General features: G+C 43.8%; 2 long non-coding RNA genes across 9 annotated transcripts in view; one reads left to right on the top strand and one right to left on the bottom strand.

Moving 5' to 3' along the window:
• Nucleotides 1–27,797, top strand: part of LOC123582536 — a 113,379-nt gene that overhangs the window by 4,891 nt on the left and 80,691 nt on the right. The gene's annotated exons all lie outside the window — the stretch shown is intronic.
• Nucleotides 24,251–27,797, bottom strand: part of LOC123582537 — a 38,661-nt gene continuing 35,114 nt past the window's right edge. The window contains exon 2 of the long non-coding RNA XR_006704446.1: nucleotides 24,251–24,556. This is a non-coding gene — a long non-coding RNA (uncharacterized LOC123582537). The remainder of the gene's footprint in view (nucleotides 24,557–27,797) is intronic.

Raw genomic sequence — 27,797 nt, 5'->3', positions numbered from 1 at the left:
TTATTAGTGTGGATAAAGCCCAGAGCACACTCCGGGCTGGAGTGTTTTAAGATGTGTCTTCAACGGGATGAAAAGAGTTAGGGAAATCGATACGGAGTGATTAGAAGCCCCCGGGGTGACGAAGGGGGCCCAGGCTTTCAGGGATTTGGCGAGGCTGAGAAGGGGGAGCAACCCTCGAGGGGGGCGGCCGGACCACCGCCAGGGAGCTCCCGGGCGCAGGCCTCCGTCCCTCCCTACTCGACGGGAGACGCAGGGGCGCGGCAATCCGCAGGGAGTCGGCCGAAGCCCGGCTCCTGCGGGCCGCCGCCGGGGGAGGGTTGCGCGGCCGCCACGGGGCCAAGGGCTTGGGAGCCACGGGCTCCACGCTGCGAGTGACAGTGGTCAGGTGGCCACCGCAGTGGATCGCAGGCCCGGCGCGGGGACGCTGGCAGGTTCCCCCACAGCGCATCTCTCCAAGCGACCTCCTGGAGTAAAGGTGTGACTCAAAAGGGCTGCATTTTTCCGCCCCAGCCGCGACCCGCAGCATCCTGGAACTTTCTCCTTGATACATCTCTGTCCCTCTCCTCCTTTGATGTTCCTAAAGAGGACGCGGCGGCCCAGCCCCGCTAGCTGCCCGTCCCTCCCACCCACCCAGTGTCTAGGGTGGCCGCCGGGTGGCGGAACCCGCTGCGGACCACAGGGCTAGTGGATTCCAGGTTCGGGGCTCCTGGGCAGGTGGGAGGAAGTCTGAGGCCGACGAGGCAGTCGGGGGCTGGGTGACAGACACCAGCGAAGCCCCCAGGACGTCTCGGTTCCCTCCAGGGCGGGGAATTAGCTTTGGGGGCTTCAAGCCACGCTCCAGCGGTGGAAATCGGTCTGTGGCCCCAGGGCTGCAGGAGCCTCAAGTGGCAGAGGGGTGAAGGCTCGCAGGGCTCGCTGAAGTTAGCCAGGCTTTGGGGGGGAGTTTGCTGGGAGGGTGAGGAAACCTTCTCCCCAAACTCAAGCAGCAAAGTCCTGGCGTGAAAATGGCTTTTCACTTCTAGAAGCGGGCGCCTCGCTGGTGACTGCGAACAAACCTCGAGGCTCGACACAGCTGCAAATAATCAAGAAGACACTAATTTTGGGGGGGGGAGGAGGGGCGGAAGGTGAGGCAAGGGGAGAATCTGATTCGTTTCTTCTTCCTTTTCCAACACCTGGCCTTTTCTTAAAAATCTGCTCTTGCCGAAAAGCGGATAGATTTATTTATTTATTTATTTACTTATTTATTTATTTATCTATCTATGCATCGATCCATCCATCCATCCATCCATCCTTCTTCCCCCCAAATTGCTCGATTTTCTTGGCAGCTTGAGGAATTCAGTTCAGGCCGCCCTGCCTGGCCCCTCAGTGCAACAGGAAATAGAACTTCAGATCCAATTAACCGATTTCCAGAAGGGGTAGTTATTATTATTATTTTTCAATATGAATCCTAATGGATTGGCGCAGTGCGTTCAGGTGTGAGGCGATTGGTGCCTGGAATCCCTGGCTCGGTGAGGCTCTAATTCTTGCGATGTTAGCTCCAGAGTATTCATGACCTGGACACTGTCAGGACCCCCGGTCTCCATTAACCCTTCCTGGTCTTGGCCAGAGCGGAGGTTAACTACACTCATGTACCAAAGGGGCTGTAGCGAAGAAGGGAGAGAGAAAGGAGGAGGAAGCGGAGGAGAAAGGAAGGAAGGAAGGCAGGCAGGGACGAAGAAAAGAGGGAGGGGGCGAGGGAGGGAAAATTCGCTCTAGTTGCAGGGATTTTCAGGCTCCCTGCCCTTCACTGGTCTCCCCCACCCTCGTCCTTCCTAGGAAAGCAGGTTTCCATTCAGAGGGACAACAGTCTCATCCATCAAGGAAGCTCACTCCATGAAGGTGGACTTTAGGGAATAAGAAAGCATAATGTAGTGAAATATTTTCTTCCATTTAACTGACCACCCAGTTCTCTTAAAAAAAAATATATTTCTGACATGTGTACAACAGTAGAGTATTGCGGGAGGGGGTTTAACCCCTCCTCCCCCCAAACCCACTACATATTTTACCTTCTTTCATTTAAGTAAAAGCTAATTTAGAATCTTGCCAGTAGCCAAATTATAGCCACAAGATCTGGATGAGATTAGGAAAATCTTCATTCTGTTGGCTTCAAACCTGGTGGCATTTTAATGGGTAGTTATGCAACAGTTATGTGCGTGAAGGTGTATGCACGTGGGTGTGTATATATTCTTAGGGTGTTAGAAGTTCCATGATGGATTAAAGGTTCATATACTCAAGCATTAGATAGAGGCTGTCACTCATGTGTACATGCTGGGGGTCTGGCAGAAAGCAGTGCAAAAAAGAGTTCTGAATAAGCTCCTTGGAATCACTATTGTTGAAATACAAGCTGAAGCAAGTTAGTAATGGTAAAGCGATTGTGCCTTGCAGAATCATAAAAAGGCACTTCAAAGTAAAAATGTCAGTTTTCAGGGTGGTAGCTTTGGCAGGCCAGTTAAACAAAAGGTGAGCGTCTTTTGCCTAATGTAGGTGTTTAAACATTCCACCCTATTTTACTCCTCGGTGAATTGAAGAATTAAAAGAGGAGAGGTGCTAGATACAGATGCTAGCATAAGGGGCTTGTTGCCTGTGTAACCAAGTCTCATGTGGGCTATACACGCTTTTAATATTATCGTGTAAGGCAATTCCTGATGAGAAAGTTCTAAAGACATCTAAAGCCATGTGGACTCCAGTTCTCAGAAGTGGACAGAGTGAGGAAAGATCATCTAATTCCATGTACTTTTCCCCCCTTCTCACAAGAGCCTGGTTATGAAATTTTCAAAATGACAGTTCATTTTTGGTATGTCACAAAAAGCATGAATCAAATGACATCAAGTGCCAGTCATTTAAATGTGAAGGGGTTAGTAAGGCACATATCCAGAGAAATTATTGTTGCTGCTTAGTGGGATCCCTGTACTTGAATCAAATGCAAACAGAACAACAAAGGGGGGTTACCTGATTTAATTTCCTTTAGCCACAAACTCAAGGTGAATTTTGGAAGGAGAAAAATAATGGAAGGATCAGTTTTTATTCTGTTGGTTTTGAGAAGGCGAACAGCAAAGTTTCAACATAAAGCATAGACTTAAACAAGTGCATGAGCAGAGACACATTGCCAGGGGAGAAAAGCACTATGTGTGAATTTCGAACACATAATTAATTAATTACCAATTGCCTTTCTCCTCTTAAAAGGCTGATTTCCTGAAATGTTCAAGGTACACATGAAAAATACAGGACTTCTGTCCAAAATGAAGAGGAAGATGTTTCACATAATATTCAGCTTCTTGACCACAGGAAGTTTCATCCTGAGAGTTTACAAAGTGTAGTATTTAAATAGAACGCACACTGGCCCTTTTATTTTGAATATGGGATAGAGAAAGCTCCCTTTCCCATCTGTCCATTACAATTTATAATAAATTAATCAACCTTATCTAAGAGATTACGAAGCGCTTGACTGAGGTAAATTGATTTAGATGATATCACTTAAAACAGTTTAAAGCAAAAGTGAAAACATAAGAGGAAGGGAATATTGGCCTCCGTGAAAAATGTCACATTGGGTATTTCCTGACAGGACCACATCACATCATATGTCAGAGGCAAGTTAACAAATTAGGCAACCCTACTTCTTGGCAGAATGTATGTTAATAGCTCATTTCCTGACTCCAAAAGTTATGCAGATTTTCATTTTGCATATACTTTGCTGCCATATTACCCATACAGTTAGAAGGAAGCTAATATTGAAAAATGTAAGGGGGCTTGGGGGGTGAAGGGGTGGGGCTAAAAAGTAATTTTTTTCAGTCTCCAAGACTTCATGCTTATTTCCTCATTGATTCTTTTCATAGGACATTGCTTAATTTAATGGCTTTTAAAATCATATACTATTTTGCTGAAGTCTACATTGTTTATAAATAGAAAACAAAATCAAACGCAGATCTTTTTCAGAAAGTGCAATTGACTGTTCAGTTATTGAAGAACTGCTATTTAAATTTCCTAGCTTCTACTTAAAACAAACACGCTTACACACATCTAAACCTATTCTTCTTTGCTAACAACTCTTAAAATTGTTGCAGGCATGGCTGTGGATGAATGTTTTATAGAGCCTTTAACTCTCTTTCTCTTTACCCTGGAAATGCATTTAATGTGTCTTTTGTGCTTACGTGCTTTAAAAAGCATTACTCAATATGCAAGAATTATTCACCCTCTTTTAAATACCAGGGAATAAAAAAACCTGAGTCTAGGAAAGAGGTGTGATGTTTACTTTGAAGTTTCAGGAACATACAAAGTTTTCTTAATAAACTAGGAGAAACTGTACCCTAGATAAACCTAAATCGGGCAGCTGTGGGGTATGGTTATACCCGTGTCCTTCTACCTTCCTGCCTTTGGCACTAAGGTATCTGGGTTTTTGTCCTCACACACTGTCTATTGTTAACAGAGTAGGTTTTGACATTAAAAAAAAAAATTCAAGTTTTCTTGCTTTTATAGCTGGATGTATTATTAAATTAAAAATAATATTCATTTCTGTGTTCAAGTTTACATGTCTAGGCAATAATGAGGAGGTGAGATTCTGCAAACCCCCCCCCCTTGCCTCCCAAAAAACAAAAACAAAAATAAAAGCATTACATAAACACACTAAAGAGAGATTTAAAAAAAAAAAAAAAACCACCTTAGGATTCAGTGTGTTGGAAATACAAGCACACTGTTTTTACAACGGAGCTCGTAGTAAGGCTTTTCTTCATCTTAACTATCCACCAGGATGTGACAGTTCGGTTTTATACGCAATTTATGATTTTTAAACCAGTTTTAAACAACATATCATCACAGGAGTGAAGGAAGTGACCGAAGATTTGAAAAATCAGCCTCCAAAAGGAAAAAAGAAACACAAATAAGAGGCAGGGCACGGTGGCTCCTGTCGGTTTGTCAAGATGTTATGCGAGTTACACTGAAACATCACAATAACATGCATTCTCACTGAGGGCAGAGCAAGATGATGATAGGAGAAAAAAGGAAGAAAAAGATGCCTCCCCCCCCCCCCCACCCAACAAAAACCAAACACAAAAACAAGCCCCAATCCTACACCCCACATAAGAAGCCCCTTACCACTGGAGGGAAAGTTTCTGTGTAACTGTGGGTCCTGCCAGAACTCCCAGTTGGTCTACTTTTTAAACACGCCAGGCAATGGTCACACCCGTCAGCAGCCTGGCCGCCTTGAGAGGGAAGCAAACTGTTCCCCTGCAGATGACCTACCATTTCAAGGTAAACTTTGAAAGCAACTGTTGAAAGTTAACCTCTCCTTTCCGAAGGAGGTTTGCAGAGGCTGGACAGTGAGAGCTGGTCTAATCAATTTTATTATTTTCTAAAGTCATTCCTAACTTTTATGATACTTCCCCCCCCCCCCCCTTCCTTTACTATCTGTCTTTGTGCCTCGAGGGCCAGTGAAAGAACAGAGGGCAGATTCTAGATTGCTTTCAGAGTTTGCCTTCTCTGATGATGGATTACCATGTCAATTTAAACGGCATAGGATTAATTTGTTTCAATGATTTCTCTTTAGGCTGAATGCCAGGCGTTTTTCTATCTCTCTCCCTGCTCTTGAGAACAACAACAACCAAAAAAAAAAAAAAAAAAAAAAAAAAAGCCTTCTTTCCATATTCTAAGTTAGGAGACAATAATGGAAATAGACAAGTTAGGTGTAATGTTGCAACACAGTTATAGGTCTGAGTGTTTTTATCTCTGCCTAAGAGGCTGAAACATACAGTCAGTCACATTAAAATGAAATTGGACTGAACATTTATTCAATAAATACTTGTCTTGTAGATAATCCAGTGCAAGTGCTTTTGACACATAAGGACTTAATTTGTCTTGGAAAACAAGTTATTAATATGGCACATTTAAACTTGCCACCTACAATAAGGTTATTGAGATCTATAACAAACTCAAATGATCATACGCACGCGTGCGTGCACGCGCGCACACACACACACACACACTAGTAACACGTATGTGTTTCAGGTCACATACGGACAAAAAAGTTCAATGAAGTTAGAAATGATTCCCTTCATTATGCAGGTAATATCTAACCTTTCCAAAGTAAAAATGTGTCAGGGAGTCTTCTCGTTTGAAAGGTTTCTGAAGTGCACAAGAAAAATGCTGTTCAAATCCTGTTTCTTTGCAAGACCAAGTCCATTATGAGGTTGAAAATGGCACAAAAAAGCACTTAGGTGCAATCCAAAATCAAACACTCCCTCCACATTTTTTGCCTTGACTAACCTCGTAGCCAGAGAGAGCATGTTGCCTGTAGAATAAAGCCAATTTAGGTGAAATAATCTATTCCTAAAGTGATTATTGTATTTCTTTCTCTAATGGGAGGTCCCCCAGCAGATGCAAAGGAATAGGAGAGGATTTTATCCTGTGGAATGAATCTGCTGAGTAAATGTGGCTATTTGAACGCGAGGCTACATTTCCATCACCCTCTTTTCTTAATTGCCTCTCCCTTTCTCAGCCTTCTTCTGCACTGAAATTTAACATCATAGTTGAGGATAACAAATTGCATTCTGAATATGAACACAAATGGATCTTACAGCCTTCTCCTTTTCCTAAGCCCTCTCAAAAGCACTGGCGGGCTTTCTTTGAGCAGGGTGTGCTTTCTAAGGACATATGCAATCAGAGGCCAGTGACTGTCAGAACTGGAATCTATGCAATTTTAATTTGTAAAAAAGTTGTTGGTTGTTAACCTTGGAGGAGATTGTGCATCTCTAAGAAACCGAATCTTTGAGAGCTCTCCCTGGGAAATGATGTTACACATGAGCAGAAAATCCAGGCAAGAAAGGCTAATTGAATGAAGAGAGAGAATTAGGTTAAAAAATAGAGTACAATCTAGTATCACATTTTCAGTAGTGTAACTTGAAATGAAGGTGTCTTCAAGTCGCTGGTGATGCCAGAGTGTTTAGATGTTGGCCACAGATGGGAACACCTATTGAAATGTGTCTGAAGAAGATTAATAGGGCTTGTCACTGTTGGGAAAGCACTGCTTTGCTGTAAATTTCTACCAGCACAAGATGAATTACCGATGAACGCTCACTTATCAACCCCATCACTATCGTTCGACACTAAATCAAATTGAGAAGTTATCTGCAATCAGAAAATTTCTTTTTAAAATAGACATACACCTTTAGGCCCCGAGCCCTTTAATAATCCCACTCAGAAAACAATTCCCGAGCCCATGATGCTTCTTTAGCTGAAACAAAATTGTATCTCAATAACGAATATGTTTTTAAGTTCACGTGCAATGGGCAGCTAGTCAATAGCAAAGTTTGATAGTATTTTAACGAGGGTGTGAAGGCTTCTCAGAAGCCTGCGTTTAGTATTTCGTGCAGTGCATTTTCTTTGCTTCGAGATCTCTCTCCCCCTTACTTTGGAAGGCAACGAGGAGAGTGGGTGTGCTGTTTTCCTGTTCTAAACCCTGTCCCTGTGAGCTACTCATGATCTAATCCTCTGGTAAGGTAAAATTATGAGAGAACCACATGCTTAGGTAGAGAACAGTGGAATAGGATTAAAAGGATAACGGTGATAATTGAGGAAACGCATCTATCCTTTTATGATTTAATGGTGTTTTATGTCTAAGGTGGCTTACTCGAGAAATAAAACAGTGGTGTTATCTCTTTTATGATCTGCTAACCAACTCCAGGCAGCCGGAGGGTTTCCAACCTAGGAATAATAATGTTTGAATACAACCATGAACCCGTGGGCTTTTGGAAGGTTCCACCTGTTTATACGTTGTCTCACATTCACAGCTCACTGAATTGTCACAGGAATTCTTCACAGGCAGATACTTTGAATTCCCATTCTGCTGCTGAGTTGACTGAGGCTCAGAGAGTTATCTGAGGTCATGAAGCTAAAAGGAGCACAGCCAGAATTCTTTTTTTATTTTTAATTTTTTAATGTTTATTATTGAGAGACAGAGAGAGACAGAGCATGAGCAGGGGAAGGGCAGACACAGAGTCTGAAGCAGGCGCCAGGCACAGAGCCTGATGCGGGGCTCGAACTCACGAACCGCGAAATCATGACCTGAGCTGAAGTCAGATGCGTAACCGACCAAGCCACCCAGGCGCCCCACAGCCAGAATTCTTAACTACCATTCCTAGGTTCCTTTCAGGGTCTCTCTGTGGCGAGTCATTATGTAAATGAAGAAGAAGATAATGACAATGAAACTAATAGCAGGTAACATTTACTATAGGCAAGAACGGGAAACTTCTACACGTGTCATTTCATTTCACCGCGATATATTCATATATAAGATATTCATTTTAATCTCTATCCAACTCTCAGAGGTAAATACAGTTATTATTTCCACGATCCTAGAGCCAAAAGAACCCCAGAGTCTTAATAGAGTTTGGGGACTCACCCGAAACTCACATTGCCAGTAAGCTGGGGACGTGTTCCTCGAAATCTACATTTCAAAGCCACTGCCCTGGACTATGTTCCCGTTTCTAATTGCAAGGGATCTTCAATGCTATGGGGCCGTCACAAGAAATCCCACTGATTTTTGGAACGCGAAGTCCCTCAGACTCTGAGACAGTTTGTCATAGCAGAATAGACCCTGGTTTGGAAATAAGGAGACCCGGGTTTAAATTCTAGCTTTACCAGTTACTGTGTGACCTCAACATCTTTGGTTTTTATTTTCCTCATCTCTGAAATGGGAAGGTTGGAGTAAATGAAACTACACACGTCGGTTTTGGGTGGTTTCTTCTGTCATGGTGTCTGAGAAGAAAGAAATGAGGACCCGGGGCAGCGGCCGTGGTCTGAGGGGGTGAGGGGGACGAGTAATGTGTAGGGCACTTTGAGAAGGTGTCACTAACATCTCTCCAACTGGAGACACTTAGCTTTGGATGAGGTCTCTGCTTTCGTTCTCTCCGCTTGCAGAGAGCGCTGAATATTTACGACAATGGTGGTTCTTTAGGAAACCAGGCAATTGAACACTGGCAAGAAAAACTTTCCCAGAGAGAGGAGGAAAAACCCGAGGTCCGGAGCCGTTAGGTGACTTACATAAGGTCACCCAGCTGATGGGTGACAAGGTGAAAGTAAGCCCCTTTTCTCTCAGCCCCCTAATCCGGGAATCCACTCCCAGTGCCTCCCCCCAAAAAACCATCTTCCCAATTCTCTGCTCCTCATTCCACAAAAACATACTTCATTTTTTTTTTTTTAATTTTTTTTTTCAACGTTTATTTATTTTTGAGACAGAGAGAGACAGAGCATGAACGGGGGAGGGGCAGAGAGAGAGGGAGACACAGAACCGGAAACAGGCTCCAGGCTCTGAGCCATCAGCCCAGAGCCCGACGCGGGGCTCGAACTCACGGACCGCGAGATCGTGACCTGGCTGAAGTCGGACGCTTAACCGACTGCGCCACCCAGGCGCCCCAAAACATACTTCATTTTTAATTTTTTTAAATTTTTTTTTTCAACGTTTTATTTATTTTTGGGACAGAGAGAGAGACAGAGAATGAACGGGGGAGGGGCAGAGAGAGAGGGAGACACAGAATCGGAAACAGGCTCCAGGCTCTGAGCGTCAGCCCAGAGCCTGACGCGGGGCTCGAACTCACGGACCGCGAGATCGTGACCTGGCTGAAGTCGGACGCTTAACCGACTGCGCCACCCAGGCGCCCCATTTTTAAAAAAAATTTTTTTTTTCATTTTTAATTTTTTTAAATGTTTACTTATTTTTTAGAGAGAGAGAGAGAGAGAGAGCGAGCGAGCGTGTGCACAAGTGGGGGAGGGGCAGAGAGAGAGGGAGACACAGGATCTGAAACGGGCTCCAGGCTCTGAGCTGTGAGCCCAGAGCCCAATGCAGGGCTCGAACCCACAGACTGTGAGATCATGACCTGAGCCGAAGTTGGACCACCCAGATGCCTCCACAAAAACAGACTAGATCATTTGGTCATGGCTCCATTATGACTGTTACTCTATTTTTTTTTTTTTTTCTTTTTGAGAGAGAGCGCACAATTAAGTGCATGCGAGCAGGGGAGAGGGGCAGAGGGAGAGAGAAAAATCTGAAGCAGTCTCCACCCCGGCGCAGAGAAGGACACAGGGCTCGATCTCACCATCTTGAGATCATGACCTGAGCCTGGCTCATGAGTTGGATGCTTAACCGACTGAGCCACCCAGGCACCCTTCTGTGACTCCATTTTTTGACATGATACGTTATGTGGGTTATTACTGGTTGTAACGTGAGCTCTTCCTAAATCTCTCCCACAATAACTTTTCATAAAATCTACGAAGTTAACCAGCCAAACGGTCGCAGCTGCTATGAAGAATCACCCAGTAACAGAATATGCTGTAATCTCCATTAGGTCACTGTAATATTCCAATCTGTATTTATTACAAGCCTCCTCTGATGTATACATAACCAAACTTGCTAGATTTATATTCTCTAATGGTTCCCCAATGGGAAAAACCTGTGTTTTTTTTATCTTCCTTTTCCTGTCCCAAATCACCCTTCCACATACATTGCCTGCTTTGGGAACCCCCGTCTGGGTTTCATCAGAAGTTGCAAGACAAAATGTGCATTATTAAGAAATATAAATATTTTCAGAAGCAATCAAAAGGATGAAAGATTGATTCGGCATGTAGATTGGACCTAATTCGAAGCAGCTTTGTCCTAATGAAAGCTACCGGGATACCGAGTGAGGAGCTCTTGGTGGCCCCCAGTTGGAAATTCAGACTCATTAGGATAATCTGTCAGGATTGCTCTTGCTAGGTTTGCTGAAATATTTTTTGCAAGGTGTATTCTCTCGTGTCTGGGCTCTGTCACCTTCCTTGCCACCCTTAGGGACTTGTGGTAGTCATCTTTGAGAAATCATGACTAATTCCTTCTCTTTCGAGTTGGGATCAGTGAGTAGCTCCCTTTTTCACAACTCGGAAGTTGGCTTAGCATTAACTTTCATAAGAACACTTTGGCCCGGAGGCATCTGTATTATAATTTCTTTCTTGGCTTAATAAAAGGTATCACATTATCTACCTGGTCAATCTCTATTGGCTTTCAAAATAGAGACATGGAAAAACCTAATAAGCCTCATTAGGATATCTGCTTTAAAAACAACAGGCTGCCTCATTTAGCATGTTGCTTTGAAATGTCCCAGCAGAACTGGGTGGTCACCGCTTGAATACAGGTATTGCTAATTTGGGATCTTTGTCAGTCTGGTAGCTCTGGGGGGGGGGGGGGAGCCTAATGTGTAGGTGGAATTTTAATACACAAGGGATCAAACCCTGATTGTTGTATTTTGTTTTTGTTTTCTTTCTTTCTTTCCTTTAATCCCACTTTTTGTCCACATGGCCATGTGTGAGAGATGGCTTGATTTTCTTGATATGGTTCACCCATCCCCAGCTGGGATTCCAAAGAAGGCTGAAAATGTCTTTAAAATCAACACAACTCAGGGAGCCTGAGAGAACAAGTTTTCCTTTGTTGTAGGGTATAGTATTATTTGCTGTAGGTTTTTTGATATACATTCTAAATTAGGCCTGCAAAGGCATGCTTCATCTTTAATTCATCACTCTCAGCTGAAAGAGATTAGCAATGTCTAGCACGCACCCCTCGTATGGTGCTGACCTCATCAAGTATGGCCTGAAATTAATTAGCCTCATTCATTCCAAATGGAAAAGGATAATGGGGCAGCATTTTAGACATGACCATCACAAATTGTTTGCAGCATATTTAAAAGGCCCCTATTTTCAAACCATGTAGATTAAAATTCTTTCCAGGGCCAGACTTATCAGGGACTCAGAGCAGAGCCTGGTCAGGTTTCGCGTGTGTATGTTTGTGTGTGCGCATGCGTGTGCGAGGGTGCGTGCCTGCCGAGTTGTTTATTGTGTGGTAGAGCCTGCGTGTAGATGGGTCCATGGTTAGCTGGTTTTGCTGTCCGGTGTGACACCTGGAATAGTCGGCCAACCCAAATCTGATGTTTAATGTGGCTTTAAACGATCCAGTAACAGAATACGTTAGTGGATCTTTTTTTGTTGTCGTTGTTACCATGGAGGGGGCATGCCAGCACAAACTTTGCTGCTATTTTCCAGTAAGATGCTATTCATCCTCGAATTTAGAAACAGAAAGCCTCGTAAAGAAATGCTTAATTTTTCTATCTTGAGTTATTTTTGAAGCTTTCTATGACTTTTCCCAGTACTTATTGTCTGATCATACTTCAAAACATGATTGAGGACTAACTTGGATTAGAGAAATACTTAAATTTACCATCTTTCTAAGATTAGCTGATTTTTTTTCCCTTTTGGGGATTGACTAAGGAAGGCCAAATTTCTGAATATTAAAACTGCTTTCTTTTCTAGCCAAAAAAATCTTGACCGGGGTTCTTTGGGATTCTGGAAGATGTTGTAAAGTTTATTTTTATGAGCGGTCATTTGGGGACTACAGATTAGAAGAAGAAGAAGAAGAAGAAGAAGAAAACCATGACATTTTGTGTTTTTAGATTTTGATTTTTAAAATGTGGTCAGTTTATGAAAAGGTATTTGCAGTATTTGGGGAAATTTTATCCAGTGCACATTTCTTCGGGGAAAAAAAAATTAGAAACATTTAATCCCAGAATAACTTTATTTAGTTAAATGAAGAAATAGATATTCAAAGTAATGTAACTACAATGCTTCCTTCCACTTAACGGTTGGAGTGAAAAATGCGCTTTGAGGCAAATAATCTTTTTAGGGCTCATTGATATATTAATCTCCATATGTAAGTTATTTAAGATTATTTTGGCTTATAATAAAAGGGAAAGTGGAAGCATGTTGCTGTAAAGGTAGGATTTAGAAATTTCTCTAAGCTCACTCTTGCCCAATCTTCTCATCCCAGAAGGCCCCTTTATCTAATGGGCATATATCATTTCTATGTACAAGATCATCAGTCACAAACTGTGAACCTATCATTTTGACATAAAAGATCTATCCTTAAATCTCCTCAAACCTCTAGCATATAATTTGAGGAAATTGGCTAGTTTAAAGTCTGGGCTTCTGACTTCTGGGGGATGAAATGCAAAAATGGAGAAAGCTTAAATTGTACAAATTTGATTTTAAAGTCACAGTTTAACAGAGCCAGTGATAAAAGATGATGCAGATCTTTAAGTGTCCACAGAAATAGATAATTTTGTTAATTATCATCTGGTCAGGTTGGGATCTCACGGCCAACAAACACAGTATGTTATAAAGAGAAATATTTGCCAAAATAGCTTGACTCCTTCAAGCACATGTTACCCCAAATATATTTTCCTTATAATTTTGTATTATCAAGACAAAGAAATGCATGCCTTCGATAATATTGCAGTTTGCTCACATACCATACAGCATGCCTCAATTTGTATTAAAACAATTTTTATCAACCGGGGTGAATATGGCAGAAAACCCATAAATATAAGGATTAAGGCTGCATGAAATTTGAGTTCATTCAAATGACAAACCCAAAGTAAAACCCGGATGAACTTACCAAATTTCCTTTGCTATCCACCTGAAACTATAAATCCTCTTCTGGCATTCGAGAGTAGAAAGGAGGTTCACCTAAAATTCAAACCAGGTTTTCCTGAACCGGACCCAGACTCACTAACTTTAGGTACACCGGGGTTCTGTTGTGGGTTCACAGTGAAACTTTCATCCCGCTTTAGCTAATGATGAACAGATGATGCACTGGGGAAGAGAACCAGAAGATGGTTTTGACATTGCTGTTTGTCTCTCTTTCTCTCTTTTTTTTTTTTTTTTTTCACATTTCCTGTAAATTTCAGAAGTGGGGAAGAATAGCATTTGAAGCAAACTTTCAATGTGTGTGGAAAGATGACCACGTATGAGAGACAGAGGAAGGACTGACAGTGAAATATACATAGGATTGTTTGAAAAGGAGGATCCAGATGGAATATCGTTCACCAACATTTCTTGAGTGCTTGCTATAATCAGGCACCGGTCGAAGCACTTTATGTAGGGTGAGCCAACATGGTTTGCCATCACAGTACTGGACAGACACTATTATCTCCATTTTGTTGATAAGAAAGAGCAGGCACGGGGAAGTTACATAACTCGCCCAAGGTTACACTGTTCCGAAAGGGGATTTGAACCCCGGGACGTCTGGTCCTGGGATCTCTGCGCTTCAGCACCTCCTGACCCCACAGAGGAAATACAATTACGGTGTCGTTTGGAAAACAAACCGCCACAGACTAGGAATGAGAGGGAGAGATCTTTCTGCTTTTATTTTTATTTTTAAAATTTTCAAAGGCTTATTTTTATTCTGAGAGAGAGAGTGAGAAGGAGCAAGGGCAAGTAAGGGAGGGTCAGAGAGAGAGAGGGAGAGAGAGAGAATCCCAAGAAGGCTCCACGCTGTCAGTGCAGAGTCTGATGCGGGGCTCGAACTCACGAACCCGTGAGATCGTGACCGGAGCCGAAATCAAGAGTTGGATGCTCAACCGACTGAATCAGCCAGGCGCCCCATTTTCCTGCTCTTAAACTACTGAGAACGGTAGTAAATTTAATGGGAAAAGCCAAAGGAGAGAAAGCTCGCTCTTGTCTAACCTTATCCCAGAAGTGGGAAGGGAGTTGACATCCCAAATCTCCCATAAGCCTTTGCTGAGCTTGCACTTGGAATGCTACCTATGTAGAATACCTTAATGCTAAGGTGGTAGAGATAAATGGAGTGGAATTTAGAAAAAGTACACGAACGACCCAGTGAGAGATTGGGGAGGAAAGATGAAAACAAACAAACAAACTAAATAAGGAAAACTTGGAGAAGCATCAGTTAATGTAGAACTCAACAGGATTCTAGACACATTTACAGGAGAAAGGAAGGGCCTAAAAATGTCATGAAGGAGATTGGAAATCGGTAAAACAGCGAGTCGGAGAGGAAAGCAAATTAAGGGAATTCAGATTTGTGTCAATGTCTTGCCGGGTCCATAATGCAAGCTCTGTTTTCTTGGAATACTGAAGCCCGAGCTAGAGATTTCACAGGAAAGACTGATTTTCTTCCCTGCCTTGTGTTGTTGAGGCTTAAAGATAGGCTAAAACACTACAGCTTAAAAACCATGCCTGGGTAGCTCAGTGGGCTAATCGTCTCACTCTTGATGTGGGCTCAGGTCATGATCTTGCGCTTTGGTGAGTTCAAGCCCCGTGTCGGGCTCTGAGCTGCCCCAAAGCCTGCTTGGGATTCTCCCTCTCTCTCTTCCCCTGCCCCACTTGCACCGTCTCTGTGTCTCTCAAAATAAATTTTAAAAACTTAAAAAAAAAAAACAACCCCACAATTGCTTTGTATCATCGTAATAGGTGGCAGGCCTCCATAACTTTTATATTCACCTTCTCATTTCATTCTTGTGATGGGTTTGCGAGCTATTTATCACCCACTTTATAGATCTGAAAACCGAGGCTCAGAGAAGTTCTGTTGCCTGCCTGGGCTCACACAGCCTGCAGTCCCCCTGAGTGTTCCAAAGCCCGGTCTCCTCTCAGAACACCCCACTGGCTTCTCTGACACAGCCTTCCTAGGGCTTTGCCCAGAAAATGATGTCATAAAACCACTGGTTTTCGGCCAAATTCATTACGGTGCATTACCCGCAAGGAACGTCCCGATAAGAACACATTATGCCAGAGTGAGACATGGGCCGGCTCCTGAATTCTGGCTGGCATCCTCTGAGAGGTGGCCCTGTCTGCTCAGCACTTGCAGGAGCTTGTGCATGTTAAGTAAACACACCGAAGTCGGCTCGGGTGTGGGAGCAAGGGATAGATGAATGAACATTTGAAAACGGAGTGGAACTCTCGAAGCAGGCCCAAGCCTCCTGTGTTTACAGGCCCCCGAATGGAATCACCTGGCTGTTTATAGGAGTGTCAGCGCTGATGAAAAGACAGCTCACGCTCCAAACTTCTCCCTGCCAAAGGAGAAAAGTTCCAGGTTCTGTCAAAAAGTATGGAGAGCATCGGATCTGAAAAGTGGCAACAGCATGTGGGACCAATTACCCAGATTAAGAGGCAACAATGCTCTGTTTACGTTTTGTAGCCAAGACCCCGTTGATGCTGGCCCACAGACTGGAGATTGAAAATTATAGCAGTTTTGGCCTAACTTGACTTCTCTTTTGACCTGTGTGTCTCAGAGTAGGAAAAAGCAGAGAGAAGAGGCTTGTTGAGGGGCGCCTGGGGGGGGGGGTGGGCTCAGTCGGTTAAGCGTTGACTTCGGCTCAGGTCATGATCTCACGGTTCGTGGGTTTGAGCCCCGCCTCGGGCTCTGTGCTGATGGCTCAGCATCTGGATCTTGCTTCGGATTCTGTGTCTCCGTCTCCCTCTCCCCCTCCCCTGCTCATGCCCCCTCCCTCTCTCTCTCTCAAAAAGAAATAAACATTAAAATAAAATTAAAGAAAAGCCTTGTTGCTGTTGGCTGTAAAGTGGATGGGGAACGGAGTATTGTCTTCTAGGTAAGACATTTAACACGTACATCCCTGTATGTGAAAGCATGGATTCTTTTATCACTGGATCCTCTTTTTGAGACAAGGGTCCGACCAGGTATGATGTGTCAGGATATGGTTTTTCAGCTTGCTACTCCTCCAAAATCATTTTCGCAGAGGAAGTTAAAAAAATAAAAGCTCTCTGACATCCTTTGCCTGATTCCCACAGCACTCCAGTTTAGCCCCATTTGCCAACGTACTGAGGATTAATCAGTAACAAATGATAGATTGTGAAATTATACCATGAGCCTGCACTGCTGAGAATAGTCAGACATAGATAGTGGCCAAGCCATGGTGGGCAACAAAGAGGCACCGTGTGGTCCCCAACTCAGAAGCTGGTAGGGATTTGAATCATTTGGGCTTGAGACTCAGTTTGCTCCCTTTCCAAAGGAGGACCAGTTCCCACTTTGCGCAAACCCGATCGATGATTCCAGAAGTTTTTTGAAAATTTTCGTCCTTCTTTTAACATAATCCTGATGTTAAGGGCTTGACCTTGCCGGGGGAAGGAAACCACAAAGGTCAAATGGCAAGGAGGAGAAATGGGGGGCACAGGCCTGCCAAACGCAGCGGTGTGGAAAAGACAAGCCGTTATTTTACCGATAGCCGTAATGCGTATGTGCTCAGAGATTTATGATCTACCCGCTCTCAGTACCACATTTAGACCATTGGAAATGTCCCAGGCAGGGACTGAGCTCTTCTTTTCAAAGTTCTATGGGGAAGGGGAGCACCTGGGTGGCTCAGTGGGTTAAGCGTCCAAGGTCAGCTCAGGTCACGATCTCTCCGTTCGTGGGTTCGAGCCCCGCGTCGGGCTCTGTGCTGACAGCTCGGAGCCTGGAGCCTGCTTCGGATTCTGTGTCTCCCTCTCTCTCGGCCTCTCCCCTGCTTGCACTCTGTCTCTCTCTCAAAAATAAATAAACATTACAAAAAATTTCAAACCAGCATTAAAAAAGAAAGTCCTATAGGTTGGATAGTTATTTAGATGAAAACGTGATTGACGTGGTGGTCATGGAGTGTTACGGGAATGTTGGTGTCCAAAGCATTTTTCTCACTCAAGAATCAAGTGTCCACTTAGTGGAGGCTGTCTTCCGAGGCAACTCATATTTGGTGCCCTTCCAGTCCCCTCCCATGTCAACCATATTTTTCTGATAAAAACTGATCAACAAACAACAGGGATTTTCCTGACCCTGGTTTATCTCAATAATTTACCACTTTCTGCAGTGTCAGAGCCTCCTGACACTTACAATTAACTCACAAATTAACTGAGAAATGATAGTAAGCTCTCAGCTAAATGATCTAGTGGCCACGGGGGACCAGACCAATTTTCTAGAATAAGGTTAGGGCTAAGTTGCTCTGGAACAATGCTAAGGTTGGTTGTGTAGAAATAGTTATTCAAGTGTGAGCAGGAATCTAGGTATGAAAGGGGAGATTTTATCTGTCCCTGATTCCATTGGTTACTCAGTCCTGCGATATTTCTTCATCTATAAAGCAGGGGTAACTGGTTTAAAAAAAAAATGTTTTGGAATTCAAGGCTTTGTAATGGAATCAAGAAGTCATGGGGTCTTTTCCTTTGAAGGAAGCTTGGAGGACACCGGTCCAACTTTTCGCCGAAGCCAGAGGTCTGGAGATAGGCAGATGGTCAGGCTGACATAAAGGTGTGATGGTCTGGGCGAAGGCTGCCAGATTGGTCAAGGCCAGCCACCCAGGAGATGGGAGGGGCAGGGTTGACTCTCTCCAAGGCTACCGCTGTTGGGAGCTTTGTTTTTAGAAATTTTTGTTCCTTCTATGGAAGCAAAAATTCATGTCTCTGGAGTATCTTTCTACTGGGTTGGATTCTGTCTTCAGAAGCTATACAACTTGACCTCGTTCCTCTATCATATGACAGACCCTCAAACACTTGAAGACAACTTGCCCTTTCCCCACCATCTCAAAGCCACCACTGAAAAAAAAATGTTTATTTATGTATTTTGACAGAGAGAGAGAGAGAGCATGCGAGTGAAGGAGAGGGGCAGAGAGTGAGGGAGACAGAATTTCGAGCAGTCTCCATGCTGAGCAAGGAGGCTGATGTGGGGCTCAATCCCACGACCGTGAGATCATAACCGGGGCCAAAATCCGGAGTTGGGTGATTCACAGACTGAGTCACCCAGGTTCCCCACCGCTTTTGTTTTATTGGCGAAATACTCTGGCTCCCACGTATGACCCGGACTCAGAGGTTTGGTCTTCTTCGGTTGGCTTTGGTTTGCCAGATTCTCTTAAGTGTCCAGAAACAAATAAAATACTTAGACATCTCGCGACCAGCGCTGTCCACTAGGTCCTGTGACTGGCTTTACACAGAGCCGTGAGCCAGGGAGGAGCCCCCATCCCAGGAGTCAGATCTCAGCCATCTAGGGCTTGTACAGGGGATTTATTGCATTTAAGAACGTCTCATGTTTATCCCCATTAAATTGCATTTTGACTTGGCTTTTTGGTAGCTTACAGAGTCTGTCTCTCTCATCTTTTGTTCCTTTACAAATTGACTCCCACTTTTATTTTTGAGTTAGCTCCACCCCCAACGTGGGGCTTGAGCTCACAACCCCAAGATTTAGAGTCGCATGCTCTACCAAACGAGCCAGCCAAAGTGCTCCTCTTTTACAAAGTGTTGCCCAGTTATTGATGTAAATATTGCAGAATCCTGGGTTTCTGGAGTTACTAGGAACTTTTTTTTTTTTTTTAATTTTTTTTTTTTCAACGTTTATTTATTTTTGGGACAGAGAGAGACAGAGCATGAACGGGGGAGGGGCAGAGAGAGAGGGAGACACAGAATCAGAAACAGGCTCCAGGCTCTGAGCCATCAGCCCAGAGCCCGACGCGGGGCTCGAACTCACGGACCGCGAGATCGTGACCTGGCTGAAGTCGGACGCTTAACCGACTGCGCCACCCAGGCGCCCCTGGAGTTACTAGGAACTTTGATGCCACTAGTAATTATATTGAAAAGAGTTACAGGTTTATTTCTTCCATAGGCTCATAAGCAGTGATTAATGGTAGGGTCTCTGGAAGTAGATTTGCCTGGGTTTAAATCCTGAGTCTCCTGATATACCAGATGTGTGACCTGGGGCATGTGGCTTTAACGTGTCTGTGCCTCAGGTTCCTCATCTGTAAATGGAGATGATAATGTAACTATCACCTATGGCAAAGCGAAAGGCACCTAACATGCACTATTTATCGTGTAAAGAACGTAAATCAAGACAAGATCCCTAAGGACGGGGACCACGTATAGCTGTATCTCCAGAGACTTGTACTGTGCCTGGAATATATTTGGGGCTAATGTATTGGGTAAATGGACAACAGAGGTGCCTCAGCGTTTTAGACACTGATGCAAGCAGGGAGTATAATCAACGCGATGGCCTCTAATGCTAACAGATTTTCAGTGTTCCTATAAGAAAGATCTTGACGCGGGAAACAGGTTGGATAAGCACATTCAACCTCAGACCATCCTCATGGTGGTGATTTTGCTGCTAATTTTTCCGTGAAGGATCATCCATGTCACTGTTGTCTTTATTGATGTTAATCTGTTATGCCTCCATTTAGCATGGAAGGCCAGAAAAGTCACATACACACTTAGGTCCAGTCCCCGGTCTCAACTCAGAAAAAAAAAAAAAAAAGAAAGGCTCTGCTTAATTTGCTTGTACCAAGCTTCGAGGAGACACTGTCTATTTTTAGCGCAGGAAGGAGCTCAACCAAAGAATGCTAGCGTCCCTTGGTCAGATCTGCACGTGGTTTCAACTTTTGCAGAGTCCCCAGCAATGGGCAGACTCATTCAGAACTCCATGCTAAAATAAATGAAATGTTTTTAGACATCATCCATGGCCTGGAAGTTTCTGCATTCCCCTACCTCTCCACTAACACCGAAACGAAAGTGCCAACATCAGGGTAGGTCTTGGTTTACGGGCACAGCGACAGAATGCTCCCCTGGGTTCAGCTTCGGTATATGACATCCGGTCCTACTTGGATGGCGAATTGAAATCGTTCGGAGACACCTTCCCCCCCCCCCCCCCCCGTAATTCCCTTTGAACTTCCATCCATGCTAATTTAAACAGGGTCAGTGTTTTCCTCCTTCTATATGACTACAGTGGAGCTCAAAGCATAAAATTCGCCAGTGTTTTCTCCTTTGTATGTGTTCAATAGGTACCCCCGAAGCAATTACCTTCTGGGAGACGTGGGAGGAGCCACTCTGCGGGAGCAGGGGCCACCGGTAATATGATACGCAGTTGTTGTGTGTCTAAAGTGCTAATACTTTTGACAGCAACCATCCTGGAGGGGTGTAGCAAGTCATTTGAAATTTGTACACAGACTGCCCTCTCCATTACGCCTCGCCCATATCATCCCCATAATCTCCCAAGGCAGATATGCTATTACACTCAGCGGGCCAAAGTCGGCCTGTGCTTACATACACACAACTCCCACTGACTCTGTGCCACCGAGGCACTTCAATGGCACTTGTCAGCGGCATAAAATTTAGCCCGGGACAGCCGCAGCCACGGCGGGCGCAGCTACACAGAGAGAGACCTGGCCGTGTATGAGAAAAGGCCGAGGAAGAACAAAAAAGCTGCCGGTTTTCATAAGAAATCTTAGCCCTGGAGCATTCAGAACTGTAGCCCGACACTCACCACCCTCTCCTCGTCCTACAGCCTGCCGAGCCCAGGCTGGGAGTTGGAGGAAGCTAACGCAGAGTGGGCATAAAAAAACAAAAACACACAAAAACAACAACAACAACAAAAAACAAAAGAAAAGACTTCGAAGCAAAACAAAACCTAAAAACAAAAATGCACAAAAGATCTGCTACAGGGCAGACGTTTGCATCCAACCTTATTATGTGAGGGAAGAATTCCCCATAGGTGGTCTTCAGAACATTTATTTATCAAAACGTAAAGGAACATCTTGGAACCAATGACCCTTTTTAATACAGAGTACTTAAAATACCTAAAGCAAGGGCACAAAGATGCCCAGGTTTTGAAATTTACCGGTTCGTCCACTCGAGTCCCACAGGGTCATGGGTGTTCTTTTTTTTTTTAACGTTTATTTATTTTTGAGACAGAGAGAGACACAGCACGAACGGGGGAGGGTCAGAGAGAGAGGGAGACACAGAATCTGAAACAGGCTCCAGGCTCGGAGCTGTCAGCACAGAGTCCGACGCGGGGCTCGAACTCACGGACGGCGAGATCATGACCTGAGCTGAAGTCGGACATGTAACCGACTGAGCCACCCAGGCGCCCCGGTCATGGGTGTTCTGATATAGGAACAGACGTGTTGTCACGCTCCCATGAGAATTACCGTGTTAGCCCTTTCATGATGCTGTCCACCATGGTATCTATGGTGATTCTCGGGGATCTTTTTCTTGCTCTTCCAGAAGTGCCCACATCACCCCTTAGAAACCATCATGTGTCACTGACCTCAAGCCCAGAATGCGGTAAACTCCAGGATTTTATTTCTACCCTGAGCACCTGCCACTGTCGACGATGAAGTCGGCTACCCCCAATCGTTGAAAAGGCTGGAGTTTGGCAAGGAGAGTCTCGGCTCGAGTCCCTGCTCTGTGTCGCCCTGAGCGTGCGTCTGGGGTATGTTGCTTGACCTCTCTAAACCCCAGTCTTCTCATCTGCCTCCTGAGGTGACCCATATCTTCTTCATTGTGGTGCTGTGTAGACAACACCAGAAAAGGTTATGCACTCAGCACAACATAAAAGTTCCACCGAATGAATGGATGCAGCTGTCATACTGTATGGTACAAAGTAGGCACTCGGTCGACTCCTCCTCTTCCTCCTCCTCTTTTTTCCTCTTTTTCCCCACCACGGTCTAATAATAATTTAATGCTCACGTAAGCCTATGTATATTAAGAACAATACTGCCTTTAAAGAAAATAACTTAAATAGAATTCCACGAATGACACATGGCCATATATGTAACAGGACACATTTAAAGCTATGCTCTTCCTTTGATGGTTGTTAGAGGGCAGATGAGAATGATCTATTTAAAAGGAAAAGGAAAAAATAAAAAGGGACCGAACTAGACATTCAGTCAGGCGCGATTAATGACTACTTCCAGTGGCTATTTTAGCTGAGTATAGGAGCCTTGCCTCTCTATCAATGTGCAGTGGTTAGGGGAGGCCATTTTAAGAAGTTGAATGTTGAATGCGTGATTCATTCAAAGGGCACAGAGATTTTCTTCCTTAGTTTGGGAAAGACCAAAAGTCGGGCACAATCCTACTAATGCTATAAAAGTGGTATGCTTCCTGATAATGAATTTGGGCATAGAAAACTATCTTTCTCCGGAATAAATTTCGCTTCCCTGTCATTTCTTCATTTTTTGGTTCTCATTTCTTCAACATGAGGACCCTCGTGGGGAGTGGAATTAATCATGTGTTAAAAAATTGCATCACTGTAAAAGACTTTCACTTATTTGAGAAAAGGTAGTCTAGGTCATATTCAAAAACTACTGTGTTCTCGAACAGGAAGAAGTACAATAGGTTAATTTGAAAAGTATGAATAATTCAACACAGAACCATGCATTTCTTTTTACGTATTTTCCCATATAAAGCTGTTGCTTTGTCATTGTTAAGCAAACTCCCCGTTGGTACATGTGACTTCCTGAGGTCTCTGACAGGAGATGCGATATTGTGTTTATTAGAATAAAGTAACCATTGAAGTTCAATACACGTGGAAAGACGTTTGCACACGCGCGTGTGTGCGTGTTCATGTGTGTGTGTGTGTGTGTGTGTGTGTGTGCAGGAACTGACTCTTTTCAGTTCACAGAGTAATCTTCTATGGATTGAAGTTGTAGCTAGGAAATGTTGACAGTGAAAAAAATTGGAACAGGATTTGTACAAAGACCAGAGGATTTGTAGGGCGTGTGGCCAAAAATTTGGTAAGTCAAGACGACCCTGCAGCCACTCCTACCTGTGTAATAACATCAGCAAAAATAAAACAGCAAAAATAAAAATAAATATAAGTTTAGGTAGTACATTACGGTCTAAACAGAAAATAAAATTGATACACACACTCCAAATATACACGATCAACTCTGTAAATGCTCTTTGTCTCATCAAAGGTAACAGGGGCGCCTGGGCGGCTCAGTTGGTTACGCGTCCGACTTCGGCTCAGGTCATGATCCCACGGTTCGTGGGTTCAAGCCCGGCGTCGGGCTCTGTGCTGACGGCTCGGAGCCTGAAGTCTGCTTGGGATTCTGTGTGTCCCTCTCTCTCTGCCCCTACCCACCCACCTCCCCCACTGCCCTGCCTGTGCTCGATCTCTCTTTCAAGAATAAATATTTAAAAAACAATTTTAAAAAGACAATAGAAAAATAATAAAATTCAAAGCTGCCTTGTGCCTTTCAACTTCATTTCCTTTTATGAAGGGCTGACCGTGGCGGCCTCTCGCGTCTAGCTAATTTTGTGTCCGGGAATCTTGTTGAATAGACTTCAGTTTCGCAAAACAAGGTGGCCCTCGTGGCTCGTCCACATTTTGTCTCAATCTTGCACTCAGCGAGGCGTGGCAGATCGTGGTATCGCATCGGCCCGTCTGGAAGCGATTTAGGACACTATGCATTTCCGCAAAAATTAAATTCCCCGTGAAAACTTAACAGGACCAACAAGAGCATCAGAAAAGCGCTTTTGGGAAAAGCGCCAGAAGTTGAGCGAAAAGGAAGGCAGAATCGTTTCTATCAGGGAGAAAGGGAAGAGGGTCAGACAGACCAGCGCAGGGAAAAGCAGGGCAGGAGGAGAGACACGAAGGAGAGAAGGGAGCTAAATTAGAACGAGAGGCTATGTTTATTAATAACCTTGCTGACCCACAGGCCCCTGACGCGAAATACATTGAGTATTGTTGGGACACTCTGCTCTGTCACTCGCGGGAGGAGCAAATAAAACAGTGTCAGAAATTGCACGCTCTCTGCGAACAGATTTAAAAAGATCCACCACAAACAAACGAACACACAAGCCAGAATAAGGTGAAGCCACAGGACTCACACGCTTGAGCAGGCTGCAGACCAGGTCCTGCTTTATTCTCCTGCAGCATCTTGACCCGAGGCTTCCACGATTCCGGCCGACTAGACTGGAAAACACACAAGAAAAAAAATGTTACCGCCTCCATTGCAAAAATAATGCAAGTCCATCGTAGAACATTTGGAAATTATGGAAACACAGGTAGAAGTAAAATGAAAATGACCTATGGACCCATCGCTTGAGTAAAATCATTGCCAATGCTTTGGTATGTTTTTTTTTTTTTCTTTTAGCATTTTTTTTTGGTTTTATTTTTAATTTTGAGACCTGGGGAAGGTCAAAGGGGGGTGGGCGGACAGGGGACCTGAGGCAGGCTCCGCGCTGATGTTGGGGCTCGATCGAGCTCACCAATCTTGAGATCGTGACCCCAGCCGATCAAGACCGGAGCGCAACCATCTGAGCCACCCAGGTGCCCCCATACTTTTCTAATCTTCTTCCTACTTTTTCACGTGCATGCATGTATGTGTATGCTTGAACAGCAAGATTGACTCCTTGCTATCATCCGTTAGTTTGTCATCTGGCTTTCCCGTCGGACAAGTCGTAGTAAGTATTTGCTCATGTGGTTAAAACCATTGTAAAACATGACTTTTAGGTTGGCGCCCTGTTTCCTTATTTGTAGGTATCGTAACTCAATTGACCTCCCGTTAGATATTCATGTTGTTTATCACTTTTTGCCTTTATAAAATCTTTGTATACATCTCCATTTCCTTTAGAAATGACTGTAGGCAGAATTCCTGGTCAAAGCCTTTTTTTTTTTTTTTTGGACTAAGATTTGCAGAGCCCAAAGTATTTATGCCAATTTATATTCCCACCTGCAGTGAACGAGAATGCAGAATTCACCAACCATCATTAAGTCTCCCCAAACTAAGATAAGAAATTTAGAATCCTATTATGGTTTGTATTTCTTTGATTATTTGTGATGCTAACTTTCTTCATGTTTCTTGGCTGCTTGGCTTGTTTTGTGTGTATGTGATTTGTCTGTCATTTCCACTTTTACGTATTTAAAAATTTATGAAATTGAGTTTCTGTTAAATTGGAAACCTTCTTCGCATGGCTTATTAACTCTTTCACTATCAGGCACTGCAAACAGTTTATCCATTTTATCATTTGATTTTTAATTGTTAATGGATTCTTAAGGTGTGCATTTATAAATCCAAGTACATAAATATTTTTCTTTGTTCTTCCTTCCTCTGCTTTTATGTTCAGAAAGACCTTGCACATCCCAGGGTCAGAGAGATACTAATCTACATTTTCTACTGGTATTTTTGTGGCTCTTTTTATTTTTTTAAAAAAGTGTTTAAATCTCTGAGTTGTTGGAATTTATTTTGGTCTGTGTGGTAAGAATCTAGGTACTGAAACCTCATTTGCTTACCGATCTAAATCTTGAATGCTATTGGGTCTTTTTCTGTATTTTTTAAATTTTATTGCATTATCTGTATGCCTCCACTACTTCGGCCAAAACTCTCCCTTTTCCTTATTGCAATTTAAGAATATTTCATAGAGATGCCTGGGTGGCTCAGTCAGTGAAGCATCCCACTTCGTCTAGGGTCATGATTTCACGGTTCGAGCCCCGTGTCGGGCTCTGTGCTGACAGCTCGGAGCCTGGAGCCTGCTTCGGATTCTGTGTCTCCCTCTCTCTCTGCCCCTCCCCTGCTCGCACACTGTCTCTCTCTCTCAAAAATAAATAAACATTAAAAAAAGAATATGCTTTCATGTCCAGTAATACAAATTTGTCATCCTCACAATTAATTTCTGGGTTATGCCCCCCTCTTTGTTATTCTGCACGAACTCATCCAGTTCAAAATGTGAGTACAAGTTACGCATTAATGTGTGGGGACTTGAAGTCTTTAATTCTGAGTTTTCTCATCTACCATTTATCTTTTCCTCCGGATTCCTGCCAAGTTGTAGCTTCCATGTGTAACTTCTCACTACAGTCTCAAGTTTATTCATTGTTGTTATGAATACAATTTCTCTATTAAATTTCACCACTGCAGAGGAAAGTTACTTACTTGCATATTTTTATTTGCTATTTGCCACTTCACTGCTTAAATTTTATTTTGAGAGACAGAGAGAGAGCAGGGGAGGGCAGAGAGAGGGAGACACCAAATCCGAAGCAGGTTCTGCACAATCAGTGCCAAGTCCAATGTGGGGCTTGAACCCACAAACTGTGACATCATGACCTGAGCTGAAGTCGGATGCTTAACTGACTGCACCACCCAGGTGCCCCAACCACTTTTCTTTTTTTTATTTGGAGAGTTTGCCAATTGATTCTTTAAAACAAAATTAATGTTTATTCATTGTTGAAAGATGGAGAGAGACAGAGCACAAGCAGGGGTGGGGCAGACAGAGAGGGGGACACAGAACCCAAAGCAGGCTCCAGGCTCTGAGCTATCAGCACAGACCCTGACGCGGGGCTCGGACTCACGAACCGCGAGATCATGACCTGAGCCAAAGTCAGCCGCTCAACCGACTGAGCCACCCAGGTGCCCCCGCTAATCGATTCTTTTGAAGCATGTAGGTAACTATTATCTGCAAATAGAGCTAATTTTGCTCTCTTCCAACAAATTACGTCATTTCTTCATCTTTTCCTGTCGTATTGCAAATGGTTAGAACTTTCAGATTATTCAAAAACATTCTTTATTTGCAATGCCTCTGATATTTGACTATGAAATGTGATGGCTTGAATACCTGGCAGTTTTGAAGAACTCTGGCTTTTGGAAAGTGCTTTTGGCTTCAAATGGCGATCCCCCTCGTCAACCTTCTGTTCACTGGTCCCCTTGGATGACTCCCATCCCTCCCTGCCCAGCACTGAACAAGTCTTACCCTTTTCGGACGCATAGACTTTCTATCTCTATACAGACAACCTCATCACTTACCTCCTGAAACTTCTTTTCTAAAAACCCACATTCCTCTGGGGGAGATCAATTCTCAGACCACCACACTCATGGCAAACCTGAACTGCTATCGTTTTGCTTAGCACAGCATATGAGACGACCAGGCTACTTTCCGCCACCTTCAAAGTTAGCGTCTTGTGGAAGATTTTTTTTTTTTTTAATGGTTGCATTTTGAGAAAACGCTCCACTGTTGTCTCACGTAGGAACCGTTTCATTTGCGTTTGCTGACCTTTTTGCCGGCGAAAAGTAACAATGACCCGGGATTTCGCAGCTGCCGTGCCAGGAGGGTTGGTTCCACGGGGGAGACGGGGAAAAAGAGTGAGAGCAACGGTTACTCATAGTTGGGGTCACCTATGTGGCGAGAGAAGGGTTGAGCGCTTCGGAGAGGGTCGGGCCCGA

Source organism: Leopardus geoffroyi, chromosome B3 (genome assembly GCF_018350155.1).
Source record: "Leopardus geoffroyi isolate Oge1 chromosome B3, O.geoffroyi_Oge1_pat1.0, whole genome shotgun sequence".
Lineage (NCBI taxonomy): Eukaryota > Metazoa > Chordata > Mammalia > Carnivora > Felidae > Leopardus > Leopardus geoffroyi.
This window is presented reverse-complemented; position numbering and strand designations above follow the sequence as displayed.